Source organism: Cryptotermes secundus, unplaced genomic scaffold (assembly GCF_002891405.2).
Source record: "Cryptotermes secundus unplaced genomic scaffold, Csec_1.0 scaffold180, whole genome shotgun sequence".
Taxonomy (NCBI): domain Eukaryota; kingdom Metazoa; phylum Arthropoda; class Insecta; order Blattodea; family Kalotermitidae; genus Cryptotermes; species Cryptotermes secundus.
The window spans coordinates 5373588-5397480 of record NW_019718619.1 but is presented as its reverse complement, the minus strand read 5'-3'; the positions used below and the strand labels follow the sequence as shown (position 1 = coordinate 5397480).

The window sequence follows — 23893 nt, the reverse complement described above, 5'->3', positions numbered from 1 at the left end:
ATTCATTACACCAACTGATGTTAAATATGGATTAAGATCTTTATAATCTGGTATGTGTTCAATTATAGTGATGTTTCTTGAACAGAAGGTAACATATAAAGTGTTAATTAAATACGTCCACCTCCATGAAGACGTATGGGGGAATGGATGAGTACAATCTCATAATCTTAACCTCAGCCCTAGATTAAGTTGAGTTATTCTAGAGCACTAGATCTGCACAGCGTCACATCCGAGAAGACATTCTTCAAATCTTACTTGAATAATGAGATTCACGCTTCGGCCCCTTTACCCATGGGCTAAGAACCGCGTCAATCCCCTAGACATGAGGCTGGGCGGTCCCCGGAGCCGGTATCAATGCTGTGGATAAGAGAAAATCTCTTGCCTTCTTGGGAATCAAATCCGATTTCTCGGCTTCCATCTCGTAATCCATCACTACTTTGACTGATCTAACCCACCTCCTTATGCTTTGTAGAAAAGAAAGTTAAAGCTATCCCTGTAACAGGCCGTGAAGGCCCATAGGGTTGTGAGACGTTGAGGGTCCCACATTATCTTGACAATCGGCTCAAAGGTGGCGGTGTATTTGTCAGCCTTAAGCGCCTGAAGCCCTTTACTCCCCAGGAAAATTATATAATTAATTCCTGGTACTCATTTCTGTTAGAGGCTGAGTCGACCCCAGACCCATAGTGTGGCTGGAAGGATTAGGTCAATTGAAAAAAAATTCAATGACCTCATCGGGACTTGAACCCGCGACCTTCCGGCTTGTAGTATAGTGTCTCAACCAACTATGCAACCGCATGCCCCTTATGTTTTGTAAGTTTCCAAATTAAAAATTACATAAATTTCACTGGCCTATGTTCTCATTTTTCCACTTCTTTTTTTCCATTTTGTTCTTCTGTTTCCGGTTGACTTCACAAAGCTATCAAGAGCAAGGAGTGTGTGGGGCGCCATATAATAGAATGATTATTGAATAATGAATTGGAAAGGATGCAGAAGGAGCCAGGCGTGGACTGTTTCAAGGTAGTTTTCCAGAATTTGCTTGGAAGTACTGAGGAAATCCAAAAGAAAACAGTCGGTATTTGGCCGAGACTCCAACTGCGCTTAGCTAGCCTGCTCCACTTCTCAATCGTTATCAGGATGTTCATTTCATCTGACAAAGCTAACGAAATATTTCTACGTGATTTTCATAGGCCCGTTTCTCTTTATTAATGTTTGGAATATTGAGAGCCATGACCATTAGGCACGATTTTCCTGCTTACCATGTCATAATTCACAATGATCTTAAACATGGTGGTAGAAGTATTTGATAGTTAACTGAGAAATACTAAATTATTTTAATAATAGTAATTAAAAGTGGATATCCCAAATTAACTTACAGCTTTCACAGAAATACAGAGGCAAATTTAGAATAAAGTAAACTGGAATTTCTTAGGAACGCGGTGGAATACGCATTAAATGATCAAATTAGAAACACAGTGTTTAGGAACGAAATAAATATATTCAATTTGAACAAAGGAATTCAGAATAATAGGTTTAACTTCATTAATCTCGTTGAAAGAATGGAACATTAATGCATTCAAAAGAAGTTAATGGAATATGTACCTCGAGGAACATAATCCACCGGATGATCAACGCACCTTACACTGAACCGGAACAGATTGAAAGGTCCAAACCTTGATGTTGACGATGATGATGATGATTATTATTATTAAAATATTCATAAACTGTAAATTTACGCTCATATCGTCTAACGGTAAGCGGAAAGCAACACTTTGATAAAGGGTACTGGGCTTATCACGAGAAGGTCAGGTTAGATTTCACTCGTAGTAAGTTACAACCTGTCCCTCAGGGACTCAGGCAGGCCCCTGTTGAGTGCAGTATGTAAGCATATTCCATAATATGCCAATTATTTCACTGTGGTGTGATATATTTAAGAATATTTTCGCTATTTTCGACTTGTTAATCATCCTAGTTCTTTGAATAAATATTCAAAATTCTGTAAATGTACCCTACACAAAGATTTTTTTTTTGTGTGTTTGGAACGGGTCCACGGCGACCTGTACACCGCCCCCTGCGAGGCGTATCTGAATTTTGCCCATGAATAAGCATGCTTGACTACCGATAAATTTCGGAATGAATTAGTATCACGGGGGATGTTGAAAATGCTGTCACTCTACATGTAGATATTTTTCGCAATTAATTGTTTCTTTAAAAAACACAGGTGCAACAATTCTTCTTACACTTACAGCGCAACATACACCAACTTTCACTGGATGGCTTCAGCAATTATGCAACCGGTCTTGCACATAGATTTGCCGAAAGGCAGGGTGAAGGAGGAATATAAGTTCATTTGTATAACCGGAATATGAAGATGGAAATAAAACGCGTTTTCGGAATTTTCCTGTTTCCGTACTGCATGAGGACTTAAGACGGTGAACAAATTCCAAACAGATAGCTTTAAATGTCTGCAATAAGCTACTGTTTTGCGTGAAAGTGTTAATAGAAATAAGTAAGCTTGTTGTTTGGATTGCCCATAGTTTTACGACAAGAAAAACGGGCCTTATGTGTTATGATAATAATTGTCACCACTTCTGTTGATATGCATTCTGAAGAAAGCGCGTCAGCTCTGTTATACTCGTATTTGTGTGCGATAAAACCTTTCTCTGGGATGTGAGAAGCAATACATTACTGTCTTCACCGCAGTGGTTTCCAAACTTCATGTAATGACGCACCACCCGAGCTTAATAAAGATTTCCTCCCACCTTATAACTTCGAGTGCGGACAGAAAACAAGTTGTTTAGGTCTGTTATATTTAAAATCTACATATTTTAGTTTTTTATTAATCAGTAATTTATATCGGGATTTTAGGAGTTCACAGAATAAAAAATTGTTTTCTGAAAAGTTCACTATTATAGACAACTCAGTTTTAAAAATATAAATTTCCCAGAATATCTTTTCCCCTCCCCAACCAGGCAGTCACCCGCCCCTACGAGAAGGATGTACCCTACACTTTGGAAATACTGAAATTCAGTAAGCCTAACTTCGGTGTCTGCTTAGACCTTACAAACGCACAGTTCCACGTGACTCTGACGCTCTGTTTTAACAAAGTAATCATTCCAAGAGCGTGGCTGGATATCTCACCACGATAATGAGCCCGCTGATCGTCCACAGATTTGCCAGCACATCATTCTGAGTAGCTAGTTTTCACCCCACCTATTCAACTGAATTAGCTCTTCGCAACTTTCAATTAACTAACGCTACAGAGCTCAGAGAGCTGAGCCCTTCTTGAGAAGCCAGCAGTCGGCCAGCCAGTCCTGAGATTCCCACATTTTATGAAACCCGAAAGTTCATTATCGTGTTCACAACAGCCTGCCACAATTCTCTATCCTGAACCACATGAATCGAATTCCCCATCGCGCTCCCATTTCATTCAATAATGGCTCTGCAACCCTCTCTTGGGCCCTGGTCTCTTCTTCAGTTCCGTTTTTTTTAAACAGACAGTAGCACTCCTTGAACGAGTCATCAGCCCGTCACAAGGCCGCTACCTACACATGGGACAATCCATACGTTGAATGGGATTCGAACCCACGATCCCAGCATTCGATTTAGCGAGGGCAGTGAATGCCTTATACCGCGCGGCCATTGTGATTTGCTCCATCCTATTTACTCTGTGATAAATTTTAATATTATCCTTCTATCTACATCGAGGTGTTCCTAGTGGTCTGTTCCCTTCTAGATGTCCCAGAAAACCTTGCGTGCATTCCTCTTTAATATTATGAGTGCTACATGCCCTGTCAACCTAATCCTTTGGACTTGATCAATAATGCAATATTTATGTTCCCGTAAATGAAAATGAATAGCTACAGCTCCTTTCTGTGTCTCGTTGTCATAGCAGCAGAAATTCAACGGATATCAAACTGACTGCGTGGAGCCGAGTCTGTCTTAATAAATCGTAGTTGTTGAACTGACCAGAGAATTCCAAGCCCCCCCCCCCTACGTTTTATGCGTCTTAAAGGCTCATTACCGTGTTCAAAAGAAACCGCCACTGGACCCTGTCCTGAGACAAATAAATGCAGTTCACATCTTTCTCCTTCGTATCCATTTGAATGTCGTCCGCATCTAAACTTAGGTCTTCCAAGTGTCGTCTTCTATTCATGGATCATTGTAGCCGAAGGATATACTGGAAAATTGAGACCGAATGGACTATCGTTGCTGAAACGCTCTAGACTCGTATTTGAAAAGTGTCCAGTTCGAATCTCGACCTGGACACCGCCTATCATGATTGAGGTTTCTCATGAATTTCCTCAGGTCCTCTGGACAACTCTCAGGATTAGACCATGACGGCTTCCTTCCAAATCCTTTCCAATCTTCCTGCTGTTCAACTCTGTATTTGCTAGCTACTGACAGCGCCGTAGTGTAATCCGCACTGAAAGCAGTTGAATTGTGTACGGCGTAGAGTCTTAGAAGAGGCAGTTATCATGCCTGGCACTAATTCCGTCCAGCCGTATTATGGCCCTGGGCTCGACTCAGCCTGTAACAGAAATGAGTATCACGAATCTTCCTGGGCGTAATGGGCGGTCGGAGCCTAAGGCTGACAACCTCACCGCCATCTGTGAACCAATTATCTAGAAAATGTGGGACCCTCGAAATCTCGCAACACTATTGGACCTCTACAGCCTATTACAGACATAACTAAAGGAATAATTCAAATTTCTGGACTTGCATGACCGTAAATTTAGAACGTGATGATATATTGTCACGTGTAGAGATGTACGCGTGGCGAAATGACTGGTTTTAGTTCGGATGATTGGATTTATTAACAGCTTGGTTACATGTACTCTTTAGTTACACTCAAATACAGCTCTATCGCTGATTTACACACTCCCTATACCCAACGCCTTCTCAGTTATCACCAATATCACTTATTATCACATTACCCATCATTCTGCTCTTTATGTAAAAAAAATATGTTGGAAACAGCGAAAGGGTTGCAGATTCAACCAAACGCCACCTACAAGAAATACAAGGGATCCGCGTACATATCTGTGATAGATCAACCGGTCTGTCAACCCAAATTCAACATCTCTTCTTTCTGGACTTCCATTATTGCAGCATAAGTCAGAAACTACAAAACTTTCCATTTTGGATTATATGTGAAAATCGTGTTCTTATGTCGGGACTACGCAGGTACCTCATTTAAGTCTTCGTTTTATCTTCCGTTAGGTCCTATTTCGTATTTAGATATTTTCGTATCATTGAATTTTGATCTACGATATTTATTGCATATAGCTTATGCATATTGTCACGTGTACGGTGTTTGCGTGACGAATAAATTGGGTTCTGGATTAGATGAATAGATTTATTGGACACTCATAAGTCGTAACTATAAGTACTTACAGCCCTCTAAAGATGACTGTAACTGTAACATGTAAAATAAAGTCTTCAATATCTGCTTACTAGCCGTTGCTTGGTAACGAATCTATATCGTTAACCCTTCAACAATTGAACTGCCATGAACGAGTCTGTCTGTCGAATAAATGAAGTAAAAGTCAAAATCGAAGACACATTGCGACTGACGGTCAGTCAGTCGGTCAGTCAGTCTTGGTGTCGAGTCCGATCCGGGGCTAATGACCAGGTAGTTATTATTGTTTGACAGTTACGGTCTTGACTTGTGGGGAGCCCTCTCTGACGAGAGAACGGGTCTGTCTTTTGTATATGCTGCTGGCCCTTGCCAGCGCAGTCTTTCTCAGGTCCGAGTCCCTTGGTACTCGCGACCATAGTATTTTACTCTATCAGATTTGAGACTTCCCTTTTCACCGCCTCCCCCTCTTATGTCAAAGTCAAATTCACACTGCGGCTGTGAAATTGAAGAGCCTTCACGGCCCCTTACTTAGGCTAGCCCATATCCATGGAAATTCCATTGTCACGAAAACGTGAGCTTACTGAAACGTTCGCTACTAAGCAACCGAAGATCTACTGTTGACTGCGTTAGGAATGTGTTTACCTAGCAAAGGGGTTTTCTGGCTCTGAGCAAATCCGTCACAATAAATTTTGTCTTAATTCTGATTTTATTTTATATTATCATATTTTATATATTATAATATTTTCTTCTTTCAGATTTCATCTTTTCAGTGTTAGTTTCTATTTTGAGAGTACTCTGAATTTATGATTTCCGGCCATTAAATTATGCACGGCCATAGGTGCTAGACTTCGTGTATATGGAATTTTGAAGTATTTGTCCCAACTCCCGCTAATGGGTTATGTTGCATTCGATTTCTTTATCCTATTCTGCTTTGGTTCTGATGTCCGGTGATAGCGAATATTTCTGTAGGTCTGGCCCAACTAGATAGCCTTTTACAGGGAACGGAAGCAGAGCAGTCTCCGAAACGCTGTCTTAAAATTAAAGCAGGAAGATTGATAGTCTCCGAAAAGTCAGAACTTGTACATTTAATATGTTCGAAATCAAGGTGCTAGCTCGCAAATACTTATACGGGCTGGAACGCACTTGTTTACTTCTCTTGCAGCGCCATCATTGTGCCCCAAACGGGAGTCCAGGCATTGGTGCAAGTCAAAGTGATGCATTTACTTTTCGGCTGTTTTTGACGTTGCCATGTCAGCTCATGTTTTGCTGAAAACCAATAATAAATTTGTTGTAATGTTCATATTTTTCTTCTTGGAGCTTCTACTATATATTTTCTTTTTCAGTAACCCCAATTTCGACTTAAGTTTTTCATATATTTGTTAAGTGTCGGCTTTTCGTATTTTATTTCCAGATTCAGATCTTGAAAAAAAAAGTTTTCGTAGATAACCCAGAAAAGTTCATGTAGGACTATTCATTGTACAGTTCACTGATGTGTGATTGCAAGCATTTCCTTTTTTATCTTTTTCTGTTTTCATGAGTCGGCAGGGAGAGAGAGAGAGAGAGAGAGAGAGGCTTTTACGGGCTGTTTCAATAATTTCACCAGACACTTTGTTTTCAGGAAACGTTTTCCTCTCTTATCTTCTCCTACAATTTAAGAAACTAGAGTCTGTCTTTGCGTAGGACTACTTCATTGATGTTTTCTACCGTAAAACATAACCGTCTCTACTTTGTCATTTATCTACAAGTGATAAAAAGTGTGAAATGTTGAAAATTCTCTTTGCTTGTATCTCCTGTTCTGACCCTGACTGTAATTTTTGTTTCATTTTTCCAGCAAGCCAGGCTTGTAAGAAACTGCCCATGTCCCAACAATCGTGTTGCAATTTCCGCGTGTCAGCTCTGGAGATTTATTTGACAAGGGTCGAACCAAGGTTCGACGGACTTTATTTCTATTTTTGCAATTTTTTCTTCCTTTCATAGTCTTCAATTATTTTCCCACATTTTCACTTATTTCCTCTTGCTTTTCTTCTCTTACTTGGTTCCAGTTTTGGGGTTTGACTTGTGTTTTTATTATCTTCTCTTTAGTGCGCAGCTCGTTGTCTCTGCCCTCAATAGCAATTATTTCACCTGTGACTGTGTTGTAACCATTTCCTGCTTCTACCTGATATGGTATGATTTATTGCAACATTGTAATAGTTGGCGTTTCGTTCACTTCTTCTCGGGCGTCTTCTATATTTCATACCCCTTCTGCCTCCTTCGTTACCAGCGTGTGCGTCGCAGTGGAGAAACTGAGAAATTAAGTTTTCACAGATGTATTAAGTCCCACTGGAAACAAATTTTTCCCATTGTACAAGAAGTTACCAATATGAAGTCGAAGACACCCTATGCCCACGCTTATTGTGTTAAGCTTACCCGGTTGTCAGCGCACAATTTCACCTTTCTGGGCTCGTCCGGCTGTACCCATCTGTGTAACTTCGCGTGTACTACAAATGCAACGCCTCGTCGATTTCACGAGAGACAAATCCTAACTAGATTTTTGGTTCTTTGTTAACTTGCGCACTCAGTTTCTGAGTATCTTATTTACAGCCACTCCTTGACTTTTCAAATATGATAATAGCGCTCGTACACTTGGATATATAGCGCTTTTTGTATCCTCTAATTCATGATTTAAGCTGTTTGCTATCGTTAAACCTGTAGCCCATTTCCTTTTATCAATCAATTCCTCTAATCACTTTTGTGTTCAGTATGGATATATTTCAAATAATTAAATATTAAGAAAAAAAGATATATAGGCCTACATAGTCTATATAGTTCTAAGATTATGTGTCCTACTCCAGTTCCATAATTAGGTCTACAGTAAATAACTGGATTTTTTTTTAGTATTTCTTTCTTTGCAGTTTTACTGTGAAAAAATGTGCCTCCGTGGATAAGTTGAAAGCTATTATTTTTTTGTTGAGAAAAGTTGTATGCTATGTTGTTGGCCCATTATACTAGTTCAGAAGTAGAGCGTTCATAAGCGTTTAACACATCTGAGACAAGTTTCTCATTGCTGTTATTTAAATAACATTGCATTCCAAGCTCCAAGCGGATTCGTTTATCACGTAGTGTCGTTAAAAATAATTGCAGAGGATTCGTAGACGCTCAAGTTGAAGATTGCTGTATATTATATTCATTAAAATGAAAGGATATTGTAATGCATTGCCGGATCTCACATTTTAAAGTTATTTTCCCTTATATGCTGACCACCCAAGCATATCCAATTATTTCTGTTTAATATGAAAAGAACTTGACAGATCCCGTCAGCCTGTTATGGGAAACGCGACGGAATGCTGCAGGTGCGCATGCGCCCACAGCTGAGTGTCCGGGCGGTGAAACTGCGACACTGTAAATCCACCAAGCATCACATTGCTGAGACGGTGCCTAAGTATTCGTTACGTCACAGTCATGTAATGTGCATTTGTTACGTATCAGACACTTAAGCGCAGTCTCAGTAAACCGACATCGAACTGCATCCTCCAGAATGGCGTTTCCTCTGTTATGAGGCAACGAGATTTTCAGGGCAGTGATATGGAAGTGTGTCAGTAGCGGATGAGAGTCCGTTCATGCATTTAATATTTACACAAATCAATACTGTCCGTCCTCAGTTCACATGCTCTTCACTCAGAAATAAGAATTTATCAGCAAAGTGGAAGAAGTTTTGAATTATGGGGAATAATGTTCCGGATGGATTGATCTGTCCTTCTTAACTAATCTAAGTAATTAACCAACTATATGGAGTTAAATCCTTCTCGAGAAGCCGCCAGTCGCCCAGTTACTCAAGAAATTTTCATCAATTTATGGTAACCTAAGGTTCGTTATCGTGCTCACAAAATTACTCTCCTATCTTGAGTCAGATGTATCCAGTCCATAACACACTATTTTATTTCTCTAAGATCCAGTTTAATATTATCCTCCCATCTACGTTTATGCGGCTCTGGAGTTCACACAACCTCTTATTCAATGGGTAGTTTTGGCTCTTTCTCAGGTGTAAAGCGGTGGGGCGTGAAGCTGGTCACTCACTTCCAGCTAATGCCGAGGTCAAGAAAATATGGATTTGTACTTCACTCCCCCATACGCCTTCATGGCGTAGTGCCTAATTACTCAAGCGCAGGGACAACTTCAATTTTTCCCTACGCTTGACTTATTACTGGTCTCTTTCCTTTTGGTTTTTTCCGCCATAGTAAAACAAATCTTCCTTAAATATACACTAGAAGTAAACTGATAGAATATTTCGTAACAGCCAAGACCGCAAGTAAAAGGCTGGATTCATTCTGTGGACGGAAACTAAACCATAGCGCAAGCGCAATAGCTGGTGGCGATAGGGCACGATCACACTTCTTCGTCCAAGATTGCCCATAGCTGGCCTTCTTCGTCCTCAGAGCTACTAATTTATTTGCTATTAAGAAAAGGATTTAAATGTGAATTGCCTACAGTTCTCTTTAGGCCCGTTTTTATACTTGTTACGATTTGACCAATCTCTTGCAGAATTTTGAGCAATCAAATTTCTCGATTTCTTTTAATCGTGAACTTTGTCTCGAGTTCCTCTAGTAGGCCTAGTGGGGGCCTGTTGTTAGTTAATAGACATACCTAGACAGATTAATAAAACTCTCCGAGAGGTCTGAGAAACCTCAGTAATATTCGTGTTGTTACATGCTTACTTATGGGCCTAAACAAAGACAGAGATATGTTGGGGGCCGTTGTAGGTAGAGTATCTTTTACGAAAAGGCCTTAAATCTGAAGAGGACATCATCCTGGTATGTGACGTAGTGTAGACTGGTGCAGTATGCGGCGTCGTATCCCATGCATCCCAGATGAATGTTTCGGGACCACAGAGCGCTGCATCCCAGAAGAAAGTAATTTTCACGGTCCGCTGTGAGAAATTCAGACCGAGCCAGACAGATGTTGGAATACTTTGAGTTAGGTACATTGTTTCGGGAAAGGGAAACATCTCTTAAGCTAACTCGAAACGATGCTTAAGAATATCCATTTAAGGACAGAAGAAATAGGCCTATCAACTTGATAAATCTGGTTGCTCCGGTGCCCTATAATCTTCATAGGTACTGTTGTATAGATGAAAACTCGAACACTTTGGAATGTTCTTATATTTTTTGTTCTTTCTTGCTAGATTAGAAGTTATAAATTAGTAAACTTATAAAGTGATATGTTTCCCTGTATTTGACTTAAGAAAACAGATATAGGCCTATAAAAACTAGTTATGCATTACAGTGCACTTCCATTGAGTTCTGAAAACGCCTGCTCGGTAACATTACAGATTAATTGCATGAACTATTCCTATTGATTATTATTCGGTTCAGTAGGGCAGTGTTAGGCCGGTCACGGTAGCCGAGCTGTCTAAGGCATGTACTGTGTTCGCTCGCTTGGAAACCGGGATCGTGGGTTCGAATCTCACTCAGGGCATGGATGTTTAATTTGTGTGTGTGCGTTTTTCTGTGTTTGTGTACAGGTAGAGGCCTTGCGACGAGCTGATCACCCGCCCAAGGAGTCCTACCGAATGTGTAAGATCTAGAAAAACCGAAGTGAAAGGAGAAGTTCATGGAGGTAGGCCTAGGCCCACTGGGGCGGTAGTGCCAAGGGAAGAAGAAGAAGAAGAAGAAGGGCAGTGTTAGAAGGATCCAACAGATCTAATGAGATGTGGCATTGACAGTCCTTCCCCATTTCAACGTCAGAAAATAATTCGATACTCTCGGACCTTATAGTAAGACTACACCTACCTTTAGGCTATAGTCTCACATGTTACTAGTTGCTGCCTATCTGTGTTATTATAGCCCATGCCCTTAATAGCTTAAGTATCTTCTCTTGTTTGATTACTGGATAGGACTTCTAACGGAATAGCCTTAGGCCTGTGTGCTCATAGACCTACATAGAAGACTTCCTGCAATTTGCATAATTTACGTTAGAAAGCAGTTATAAGTTCACTTTGAGAATAGGCTCCAAGATATATAAAACTGAATGGGATATTTGCGTGTATTGTTCTACGATGCTAATTATACTGCTCCTTTCTATCTAGATTTAATTTCAGTGTAATGTGACCGCCTCTATAATATAGTGGTCAGAGTTCCTGGCTACAGATGCAGTGGTCCTGGTTCGATTCCAGGCGCTACTCTAGAAAATTGAAATTAACGGCCGTGGGGATACGTTGCGCTTACCACGCGACACCCTCTATCCGCTAAAGTTGGCACTAACTTCGCCTACAAGCGGCGGTAGTTCGGTCGGTATTGTTCGCTTGTGTACTAAAACCACGGAGTTTTTTTTTTCTAATGTCGTCATTACTTCGCCGACACGCGACGGTAGCTCGGTCGGTATAGCTGGCTTGCGGAATACGGGCCACTGAGTTTAGTTTCTTTAGTAATGTCGTCTTTAAATCCACATACGTACGACATTTACGCTTGGGCGTAATTTCTTTAGAAGTTTTGTAAGTCTTTACAGATTTTAAAAACTCCTGTGGTTCGGTTACGACAAAGATATTCTTCAGTATTCTCATGAAGTTTGGGGATCTATGAAACTAAATGGAGTAATTAGTCTACATATGTTTCATTTAAGCCTATAGACCTATTCAAGTCCTGCATGGAAATATTTGTGTAATATGTAAAACAAGGAGATGTTTTATCGCTAGTGCTCTTCAACTTTGCTTTATAATATGCCATTTGAAAAGTCCAGGGAAACCAGGTGGGACTGAAATTGATTGGATAACAGCACTTGTTCAACGCCAATGTTATTAATTTTCTGGGGGGAAAGCACAAATGCCATAAAAAGAGAATACAAACTCCATTACAAGCTACTTATCCTGTCGATAATGAAATAAATACAGATATAATTGGGCATATAATCGTATGCCTTTACCAGAATGCGCGACGAATTCATAATATAAAGACAAGTAGTAGTTTCTTTGAAAATATAACAAAGTTCAGATGTTTTGAAATTATACAAAGAACCTGAGTAGCGTTCATGAATAAATTAAGGGTAGATTAAATTCAGGGAAGCGCTTCCTCTCTTTGAGTTCACAATATTTCGTCTTATTTTCTATCTAAATACGTAAAAATTAGAACCCGTGTTTTATACAGCTACTATTTGGGTCAAGTTGTGTTTAAGGAGGAAAATAGACTAATGATTAGGTTCTAAAGGGTTCTGACGATGCTGTATGACACACAGACTTACTGGAATTTTGAATTTCTTCAATCGGCCGGTATTGTAGAAAATAGAAAACACGATATTTCGGAAACTGGATCTGTTTCCGTTTTCAGATGAGGGGGGGGGAGACACCTACTCAGTTGGGCCGCTTAGAAAGAGCTATGATTGAGATTAGCTCTTTGTAAAGGGTCCAACTGAGTAGGTGTCTCCCCCCACCTGAGGACGGAAAAAAGTCGTGTTTTCTATTTTCTAGAATACCGGCTGATGGAGAAAATAAAAAATCGAGTAATTCTAGACTGATGATATTTGAGAATAGTGCTCTAAATAGAATATTTGGACCTAAGACCGATGTGGAGCAGGAGTTTGGAGAAAATTACGTAAACCTAATGAGGCGGTATATAACGTATACTCCTCTCTATATAGTGTTTTTAGAGGAGACTAATTTGGGTGTGGTATGTAGCGCGAATGGGAGAGGTATGAGAAGAAACTGTTAACAGAAAAACCTGAAGGAAAGTAGCTTCTAGGATGACCTGAGTACAGATGGAAAGATAGTATTGAACTGGCTCTTCAAGAAATCGAAAGGGAGATAATAGCCTCGATCAATATGGGAAACCCGAGGGGTCGCTATGGACACTGAAATGAACCTTTTCTTTTCCCTTGGCACTACAGCTAAGTGGGCCTAGGCCTACCTCCATGAACTTCTCCTTTCACTTCGGTTTTTCTAGATCTTACACATTCGGTAGCACTCCTTGGGCGCGTGATCAGCTCGTCGCAAGGCCTCTACCTGTACACACACACAAATTAAACATCCATGTCCTGAGTGGGATTCGAACCCACGATCCCGGTTTCCAAGCGAGTGGAGACAGTACATGTCTTAGACCGCTTGGCTACCGTGACCGGCTGAAATGAACCTTCTGGTTCCATAAAATGTTGGGAATCTATTGAATAGCTAAGCCATTGTTACATTCATAAGGAAGGCTCGCCTTCATTTAGTTAGTTATTTCGTTATTTATGAATCTAATATGAAGAGCCGAGATAGCGCAGTAGGTATAGCGACTGGCTACGAGCTGAAAGGGGTTGGAGTTCGAGTCCGTGCAGGGATTTTCCATTCTCCACGCCGTCCACACCTGCTCTGGTGTCCACCTAAATTCCTATGCAATGAGTACGGGGTGCGCTTCGTGCAGGGATTTTCCATTCTCCACGCCGTCCACACCTGCTCTGGTGTCCACCTAAACTCCTATGCAATGAGTACGGGGTGCGCTTCCCCCGGGGTAAAGCGGCCGGGGTGTGAAGCTGACCACTCACCTATATGTAGTGAAAAGATCAAGAAAATATGGATCTGTACATTCACTCCCCCATACGCCGCCTTGGCTTAGTGCTGAATTAGTTAAGCAGAAGAACAACTTTATATTTTTATGAGTCTCATATTGGTAATTTTCTACAAACTTGTTACTGTTACATAGGCCTATTTGTTAATTTAATTCAAACGGTAAATTTTATTGTATTGTAAGATTAGTGGTTATTTCCGTATTCCTGCTTATTTTATCTCATTGCGTGACTGGGCCTGTTTACCTCACCTTTTTAAGTTCCTTGGCAATAAAGGTATGGAGGTTAGGTCGCGCCATAGCTCAAACGGTTAGTCGCTGGCTTCCCACCGCGGCGACCCGGGTTCAATCCCGGGTCTGGTCAAGTGGGATTTGTGGTGGACAAAGTGGCGCTGGGGCAGGTTTTCTCCGAGTACTACGTTTCCCACTGCCAAACTGCATTCCACCAATTGCTCCACAATGAACCTCACCTATCATATGTGGCTCGTAAAATAGGCCAGAAGTGTCAGCAGTACAAGGGACTTAGTACCACCCCACTAGCAATAAAAGAACTATGGAGGTTTATCTGTGTTTCTGCATAGACAGACTCTGTTGCGATTAATAAAAGAAAAATAATCGAGTATATCAAGATACGGTGTTGCGTTATTTTTAAATGAAGCCTACATTGCTCTGGCCCACAATGTGTGGGACACTGAGAATAAAATTCTTTCTATAGGCCTGTGGCCTGCAAGTAGTTTCTCTTCGTTACGAACAGACCAGCTGATAGCATTTGCGAAAATCACGTTCTGATGACTTTTATTCATTAGATATTATACGTTATATTTGTGCTGTTTCATGAAACAGCTGTTCATATTCAGCCTAATTCTTGCTAGGCAGGATATTCCGTGCAATTAGGCGCTTCCTACAAAAAAGTTAATATAAATTACATTTCTCCAAGCGCATATTTTCTTACCAGCTAGGGTATAAAATCTTCCCTGTGATTCAACTACTTGGACGTTATTCGTTAAGACAGTTAGACAGTAGCCGGTTACAGTATTAGCGCGATCTAGGGCACGTAATGCCTTCGCTCGCCCCGAAGTCGGGATCGGGGGGGTTCGAATCCCAGTTAAGGCATGGATGTTGGGTGAGTGTATGCGTTTATTTTGTTTGTGTTTTACTGTGTTTAGGTAGAGGCCTTGCGACGGGCTGAGCCCCAATCCAAGGGATCCTACCGTCTCTGAAAAATGATTACGGAACTGAATAAGAGGCCTGGGCCCTAAAAGGACTGGAAGAGCCATCGAAAAAAAGTATAGAAAGTAACTGAGAGTTCTCCACGATACTTGGTTTCAATAACACAAAGTAGCAGGATATCGTATTTTGACTGTTCTCAATTTCCTTTCTTTAACAACATTCCTATAACGGTCTCGCGAAATTGGACCGAAAAATGATAAGGCCTGTATATCATTTAATGAGCGGCGTAAATTTACTGTGTTTTAAACGGCTACGAAAAATAGGCCTGTCTAATTTGTTTGGGTAACATACACGTAGGCCTAATTACAATTTTCACTGTGCTTAATTATTTAAGCTTGACACCATGAAGACATACGAGGGAGTGGAGGTATGGATCCTCCAGTCTTTTCTCGGCACTAGATTTATGTGAGTGGTCAGCTTCACACCCCGGATGCTTTACTTTCGCGGAAATCGACCCCATTATGTTGAGATACTCTCATGAAAATAAAAAATGACAACATGGTGATCGCTGACCATACATTGGGCATTTCTCATTAAATATGATTGATTGGTTGATAATTACCGTATGAATTTTCGATATAAATATTTGTCAAATTTGTGAAATGAGATCACGGCGACAATATGGATGTAGTGAATAACAATACTAAAAACTGAAATCAATAGCTGGGAGGAATCATTAGATTAATTGTCGAGTCGAGTCTTATGTTTCGACCGACATTCAGTCGGCCAGTCTGTCTTGGAAGAAAGCACCCATCTGAGACTCGCGACAAGATTTTTATTACTGTCAGGCAGTTGCAAGCTTGCTGATTTTGGGCTCTCTCTCTGACGAGAGGACGGATCTGTCGTTTACATTTGCCGCTGGCACTCGCCACCGCAGTCATTCACGGGTCCCACTCCCGTATTCTAATAAGTAGGTAAGGGTATCCCTGTAACAGGCCGTGGAAACCCATAGGATTGTGAGATGCTGAGACTCCCACATTTCCTAAACAATCAGCTCACGGCTTGCGGTGAGTTCAGCCTTAGGCCCCGGCCGCCCTTTACCCCCAGGAATATTCCTGGTATTCATTTCTGTTAGAGGCCGAATCGACCCCAGGACCATAGTGCGGCTGGAAGGATTAGGTCAATTGAAATAATCCCCTACTGCGACGCTTACTAATTTATTTTGCAAGATATTACGTATCTGATATTGTATCTGAGCTCGGGATTGTCCCAAAAATGAGGTCTTTTTGATAAGGCGATCGATCCACAGTCATTGCAAAGGAAGTGAGGTAAAGTTGCTCGTCACAGCAGTCAGAAGAACATGTAGTGCGTGAAGCATAAGCGGCAAGATTGGCTAATAAAGTAGCTACAGAAACATAGCCCGCAGACCAAAAGTATTTATTATTTGAACAGCTCATTAATTGCTTCATTCCAAACAACAACCTTATGCATATCACATATTAAAAAAATAGCAGGCAGGGGTATCTCGCAGTATGAACACAGAGAATTGCACTTTAAAACGGAAAGCAGGATTCTGTTCTATAATTTATTATGTAAGAGTTATTACACTTAATTGACTCTGTAATTACCTCTAATTTATGTTCTGATTCTTAATATAAATTTTTCGCTTCCCACAAAAGCCCTCAAGACAATTTTGCTTGGCCACTACCTTGATTAAGCATTAGTTACTATTTGTAGAAATCAAAGCATAGGTAAAGATTGTGATAATTTCAGGATAAGGGTTTTTGTACCCATTAGGAGGGTGCCAGAGGTGGCTAAACACACCCACAAATCCTTAACCCTCTCATTCTTGGTTAGACGTCAATACTACGTCACCACTTAAACTTTACAGAGACACCGCCCTTCAGTATTCACCTCTTGCATTCCTATTGGTTGCTTTCATAACAGTTGGGACGTGCTGGGTTTCATAAATTATGTAAAGTATTTCCCCCATTGAGGGCCAAAGATGGCCGCCGTATATTTCACTGGAGACCAATCAGGACGCGTAAAAGTGTTGGCGGCCATAAAAGTTTTCTCCTAGCAACAACTTAGCCGCCATGACGCACGCAGTTCCTCTTTTTCCCGCTAGGACTAATTTTAACAGATTTTATATTTCACGTAAATCCCACATTTATAACCAGGTATCGAAAATCCAACTCACAATAGCCCTAAAGGAAACAATACGTGTGTTCTATGGTTAAGGGTTACGTAATCTTAACTCGAATTTTAGCGTCGTAGACGTGCATTTGTTTGTTCCAACTTTTGCTTACAAAATTTACTGTGCTTTAAATTTAGCGCTTTGCAAACCAATATGGCCTCCACCCCATCCCCCCTTTCCCCTTTAAACCGTTCGAAACTCCTGAACAAGAATTCCACGAAGTGCCTTTCCAACAATCGCTGAAACTAGCACTTTAGTTGTCGGCTCATTAGAACGATGGAAAGTTGTGTCAGCAGGACTGTTGATTTTTGTGTCCAGTCTAAATACACTCCGTCACATGTTGGTATCCATGGCTCCCGAATATTTGTTGCAGTATCCACAAAATTCCGTTTAATTGCGCATTAATCTTCAGTTTGAAACAGTAAAAATGAAACTGTTCATCTCATTCTGAACTATGCGCATATCGTTTCAAAAGAACGATATACGTTTGGTACGGTCTACGTGGAAAGTTGTTGCAGTGAAGGAAAATGTGAGCCTGAACGCGATGCATTTCAAAGAAGCCAGCACATAGTGGAAGTAATAGCAGCCGGTCTCGGTGAACGGGCGGGTAAAACCGCGCACTTTCTCATGCTAACGCTGGCAATTTTTATCGTCCTGTTCATCAGCACAATATCGTAAGTTCTGGTGCTCTCAGGGTATAGACTTTCATACAGATACAAAACGTTTAGGCCTTCAAATTTATGCAACTGGTTTATCGGATTGGTGGTATCTTCGAATATACTGCAAAGATGATCTGACGAAAAGTAGAAGAGTAGGCAGTAAGCATATATAGGTCTCCGAATTCTCTTCACGCTTCTTTCGAATCATCCTTTCCAACCTGTGCGATCACTCCAAGGCAGAGCAAATAATTCCCGCTTTGTACAGGACTTGACTATTCACTGCCATGTTCACAAGAGCCTTTTACCTGTCTTTGCCTTGGTCCAAATGCTTCCACTCCACATCCTCCCATTTTTTCATTAAGAACCATTTTATTATTATCCTCCCAGCTAGGCCTACGATAGATCTTGAAGGGTTCGTTTCCTCCAGGTCTTCAGGCCAAAGTTTATATTTATTTCTCTCCCTTCTCATACGTACTACATGCCCCACCTATCTCATCTTCAATTATTTTTCCCCTCTGGATGGTGAAGGACACGAATGGTACAGCTTCTTATAAGCCCCTGAATTTTCCTGCAGTTTCCTGCCACTTGCTTTACGCATTATTTTTAAAAGAGGCTCCCAGTTTTATTCATCAACATCTTCATTGTCCTATCAAGTAATGCATATAACTTAATAATATTGGATACAAGCTAAGAATGCCTAGTTTCCAGTAACCTAGTAACATAACATAGGCCATGTTTGTTTTTGTTTATTTCATAAAACCTACAAACTATATTTTCCATAAATGTAGCAGGTCTGAAAGACCCCTGGTCGGCCTAAAGAATTTTGTTGTTATAAGCATTATTTTAATCCAAATTAAATGCAAAAGCTGTTTATCTTACCTTACTTATACTTACTCACGGAGCTGAGCGGCTCTGGAGGAACGGCCAATTCTGCAGCTACTCAAGAATTTCCAAGCATTTTACGGAACCCAAAGATTCATCACCGTGTTCACAAGAGCCCTCCACTGGTTCCTATCTTGAGCCAATTAAATCCAATCCATACCATCCCATCCTATGTCTCTAAGATCCATTTTAATATTGTCCACCCACTTACGCCTTAGTCTTCCCAGTGGTCTCTTTCCTTCTGGCTTTCCCACAAATATCCTATACGCATTCCTCGTCTCCAACATTCGTGCTACATGCCCTGCCCACCTCATCCTTCTTGACTTAATCATTCCAATTTTACTTGTTACCTTACTAAATATAACTGTAAATTGGCAGTCGGCTGCCACCGCAGGAACGGTTGTTGCAAAATTGTCAACTTGATTAAAAAGCCAAGATTTCGTATCTAACATATAGATTATTTAATTACAGCGAAGGCCGACGTTTTAAAATGACGTAAACGAAACGCAGGCTTAATATATTTCCCGAGAGGTAGCAACCAATATAAATATTGAAGTGATAGAGAAAACAACCGTAATTTAGATCTTTCACTCTCACACGTCTCACAACACTATGGGCCTTCGGCCTGGTACAGGGATAGCTTTACCTTTACTCTTTAATTTTTTACTTTTACATACATTTAACAACATGTAAAATGTAAATTGTACGTACTGAAAACAGACTTGTTACTGTGACTCTGGCAAACGACAGACGCGTCCTCTCGTCAGAGAGAGCGAACCACATCAACAAGCCTGAAAATATCTGACAGTAATAAAAATCTGGTCGTAAGCCCCAGATGGGTGCCTTATTCCAAGAGAGACTGGCCGGCTGACCGTCGGTCGTAACATAACTTTGATTTTGACCTGTTTATTAATTTTAAACCTTACGAGATAACGAATTAATAATAACATGTAAATCTAGATTTTTGACTGTAGTGTTATGAAAACTGTTCCACTGATGCTGGTCCTGTGAGGGTCTAACTATGTTCAGCCATCGAAACAAATAGGCCTATATACAGATAGACGCCATTATTTTCAGGTGTGGCCACAGTAAGGTTAAGTACAGCCAGTGTATTTGTTTCCTTCTTTATAGTGGCTTGTTATACCAGTTAAGGTAACAGAGACCGTAGATAAAGAATCATTCATGGTGACCTTGTGAACTGTTTAAACCCGGGAAACAGAATCTTCAATGCTCAGGCGTGTATCACATCAGTTCTAGGCACGCCATTCAAGGTAGGTTACATGGACCTCCCACGCGGACTATTATTTAACACTTGGCATTGCGTGCAGAAGCGTTTCACTTGCGTGACTTCAATTACATATGTCACTTCGTACAACCTTGCGATCCACGCATTCTGTATGGCAGCCAACGCTTTTCCCTGTGCTCAGAATGGGGCCATAAAATAACAATCAGAGGCGATCTATCATCCTTCTTCTGATTTCTGCACTCTGTTCTCTGCGGTAGATCCGTACTTGCTGTATAGCAACAGTTTCTCTAGCCTGTTCGAGGTGCACTGGTGTGCATACCAGCAATACTTGTACATCTGTTGGTGCAGTACATATTTCAGCCTTATAACTTGAACTTACACTTAGAAAAAGAGACCCTACCTAAGATTGGAGTCATCAGAAGATACCGACCACTGAGCTGGTAGAGCAACTCCCATTTCATGCTTTAATTAGGACTGCATTAACCTCTGCAGAAATCCTGTGTATAATCCGCTTTATATTTCTGCTGCTTACTCAACCATTGCTGCAACTTAAATCTCCTGTTAAAGCTTGTGAAACCAAATCTTCAGTCAACATAGGCGCGGCATGATCGGGTATTTATTATGTATTTTACTAATAATAGACTTATGTACAAGCCAGTTCATATTAGCGCGAATACTTTTTTTTCTTGAATTGTTCTATCTTCTGGGATATAGTATCTTGTAGTCCTTTGTAAGTCAACACACACTTCGAAGAAACATGCCGCATCTGTCTTTAGGGTAAAAGAATAAGCCAAGCAAGGAATCGCAGTGAAACGGGTGGCGAGCAGACCCTGAAGATGGAGGCAACATGTTCTTCTGTAACGTCAGTAGACATTTAACGCACTACAAGACGTTATATCTAAGATGATAAGAACTGTGAAGATTTTAGGTTTACACGGCGGTGTATTTGAAGAATTCCGTCTTCTGGGACATGGCGCCGTGTAGATATTGTGTAAACCGACGTTTCGGAGGAACGTATCACCTCGATCTTCAGGGTATAAAAAATCCGCGAACGAGGAAGCAGCTTGACACCAGTCACATGCTCAAGCTGGTTCCTTGCTCGCGGAGGGAACATAATTATCTACAAAGGATTACCATCTAAAAGTAACGTTGTAGACTTGTATTCAAGATGTGTTCGGTTTGAAAATTGGCCGGAACACCTGTTGTCCTGGACGAAGAATTCGTGGTTTTCCTCCTTCCATCCGCATAAATTCGGGAAAGTACCCACATTGTAGTGTAGCTGATTGAGGTACTGTGCTACAAAGAAGAAAGTTGCGGGTTCGATTCTTGATTAGGTCATTGGATTTTTCAATTGATCTATTCCTTCCAGCCGCATTATGGTCCTGGGATCGACTCAGCCCAAAACAGGAACGAGTACCAGGAATCTTCGTAGGGGTAAAGAGAGGCTGGGGTGTAAGGCTGATAACCTCACCGCCTGCTGTGTGCCGATTGTCTAGAAAATGTGGGAACCTCGACGTCTCACGACTCAATGGGCATCCACGGCCTGTTACAGGAACAGTTTTACTTGTTTACTTCGATTGTGCTATGAGCATTCCCTTCGAAATCCCTTCCGATTCATCATTCATGTATCATGCTATGGTCCGGCGCCGTATCGTTTCGATACCGATATTCTCGTGAACTAACCCAAGAAAAGAGGCAAGACGATATCATCATGAAAGCAAAAACTGATAACAGATTCAGGGGATGAAACGTACAGTTGACCTGTAACAACAGAAAATGTGTTGGAGACCCAAATAACTGAGGAAAACAATAAATTTAGTTAGGTATAGGATGGGAAATTTTAAATTTATAGGACCTGTAATTACAGGCAGTGAATGAACCGTGAAATATGAAACTACTGTTCATATGCTCTTTCAGCCAGAATATTAAATTTGGGCCTTCGAGACTTCATAGGTAACGAATTAGAAGTAAGAAATTAGTAGAAATTACGGTGCCAGAAGGACGTAAATTGGGACGAGATACCTCGGGATCAAAAGATTTGAAATGCAGTGGATTAAAAATATTATGGATGTAGTTCCTGACGACAGAGCTTAATTTCCGAAATATGTCAAAAGGGTTGAAGAATTTCATACCAAAAACCCAGTCCTGAATTATGGTCCACGAAGAATGCAGAATTTTTTAAGATCTGTAATTATTGGAATGATCAAAGAGAATTTTAATGGGGTCTAAACAGAATATTAAAATTCTTGAAATTTATGAGGGTTAAGAAAATCAGGAAGTTTTGTTTTGTTTTGTTCTGATTGTGCGCGTTTTCCAACTTCCGATTGTAAATATAAATGGATTTAATTTATCTTATTTCTCCTTGCAGTTAATAAATATGCTCTACACTTTGGTGACAGTGCACAACATTGCCTAAGGCTTTGTACATTAAATAGTCCCTAAAGGGCATTTCTGGTGGAAGTGGTCATAAGATCAATGTAATACTTAGCTGTTATTCCACTACTGACCAGCTTTCTTGCTTTTATCTCGCGATGTTCGTAATAGACTAATGGGAGGAAGGGTAGGCACTAAACAGGAACGTTTCTAGACGAAAATCAACTGGTGGAGATCTCTGAATTACTCTAAGATGGTGAAGTCTCCTTTTTTTTTTTTGCGTCACGCATCTACTTTATTCGATTACTTTTAGAGGATAGAAATAGTTCGTGCACCAGGACACAAGTTGGGCCCCAATGTCATACGTATTGGATGAACTCATTATCACANCATATACACGGTGCCAAATCCCAGAAGACTGCTTTCTTAAAGTATACTTATATGCTTTGCATCCTGTGCGTATGTCTAGGTGCCCCCCCACCCCAATCTACTTTTGATTACCTGAACTAATCTTAATGAAATTCGATGTATCGCGAGAACTGAGCCCATCTTAGTTCCGTACTTCATAAATCCCTCCCATCAGTCTGTGTGGCAGTGTTTGTGTCTCTCTTATCGTTGCAAGGCAACGGCTCGGTTAAGTCTACCCATCATTTCGATGCCAGATAATGATTCGGCAAAAAATTCCTGCGGTAACGAACACAAGCAACAATAGAAGAATTACTGAACATTTCATTTTCTCTGCGGTCCTTGTCTAGTCAAAGGAAAGTCTGGTCTCTATCCTTGTATCGTTACTACATAACAAACGGTAAACACGATCCCAAGGCAGAAGAATTGTTGGAGGCGTCGTTTACTATGAGGTCCGTGTGGTATCAAAGCAAAGCAGGTGATTATTTCTTACCATAATTTCTTGTTGTGGTTTGCCATCCATTCTAATAGGCATGTTAATAAAGACTCGTGCTAAGCTAGGCTAGACACGGAACAGTAGAACCAATATGGTATGCATAACATTGTAATAAAATGTATTGTTTTTGTGACGACATCTCCGTTGTTATCATTTGTGTGGTACAGAGTACATCAGCATATAAGTGAAAGAACCTAAAGGTTTTGCATGTAACACCTGAAGAACATGCTTACTCTGAAAGGCAAATACGACAGAGCAAGCAGAAAAGTAAAATCTAAGATTTTGTGACGATGGCATATTAATAAAATTATTGACGTTTTGTACATTATTCATTATCTTGAGTTTTGTTGTTTAAAAACAACTTTTTAGAAGACTGGAATGTGTCTCAGTTTGCAGGTAAAGCCTACTCAGTTGAGCTAATCGATAGAGCTAGCCCCTCTCTCCGGACACCAGAACCAACACAAGAGGGGATGTATGAACCAAACACAACAAAAACAATCAGCAGGAGATTACTTTGGTTTATGCATCCTGTCTTGTGTTGGTTCTGGTGTCCGAAATATGGACTAGCTCTCTTGACTGGGCCTAACTGAGTAGGA

The 23893-nt window shown here is 40.7% G+C and overlaps 1 long non-coding RNA gene across 1 annotated transcript in view; it reads left to right on the top strand.

Annotated features, from left to right (window-relative positions):
• Positions 1 to 23893, top strand: part of LOC111861831 — a 501275-nt gene that overhangs the window by 364390 nt on the left and 112992 nt on the right. The gene's annotated exons all lie outside the window — the stretch shown is intronic.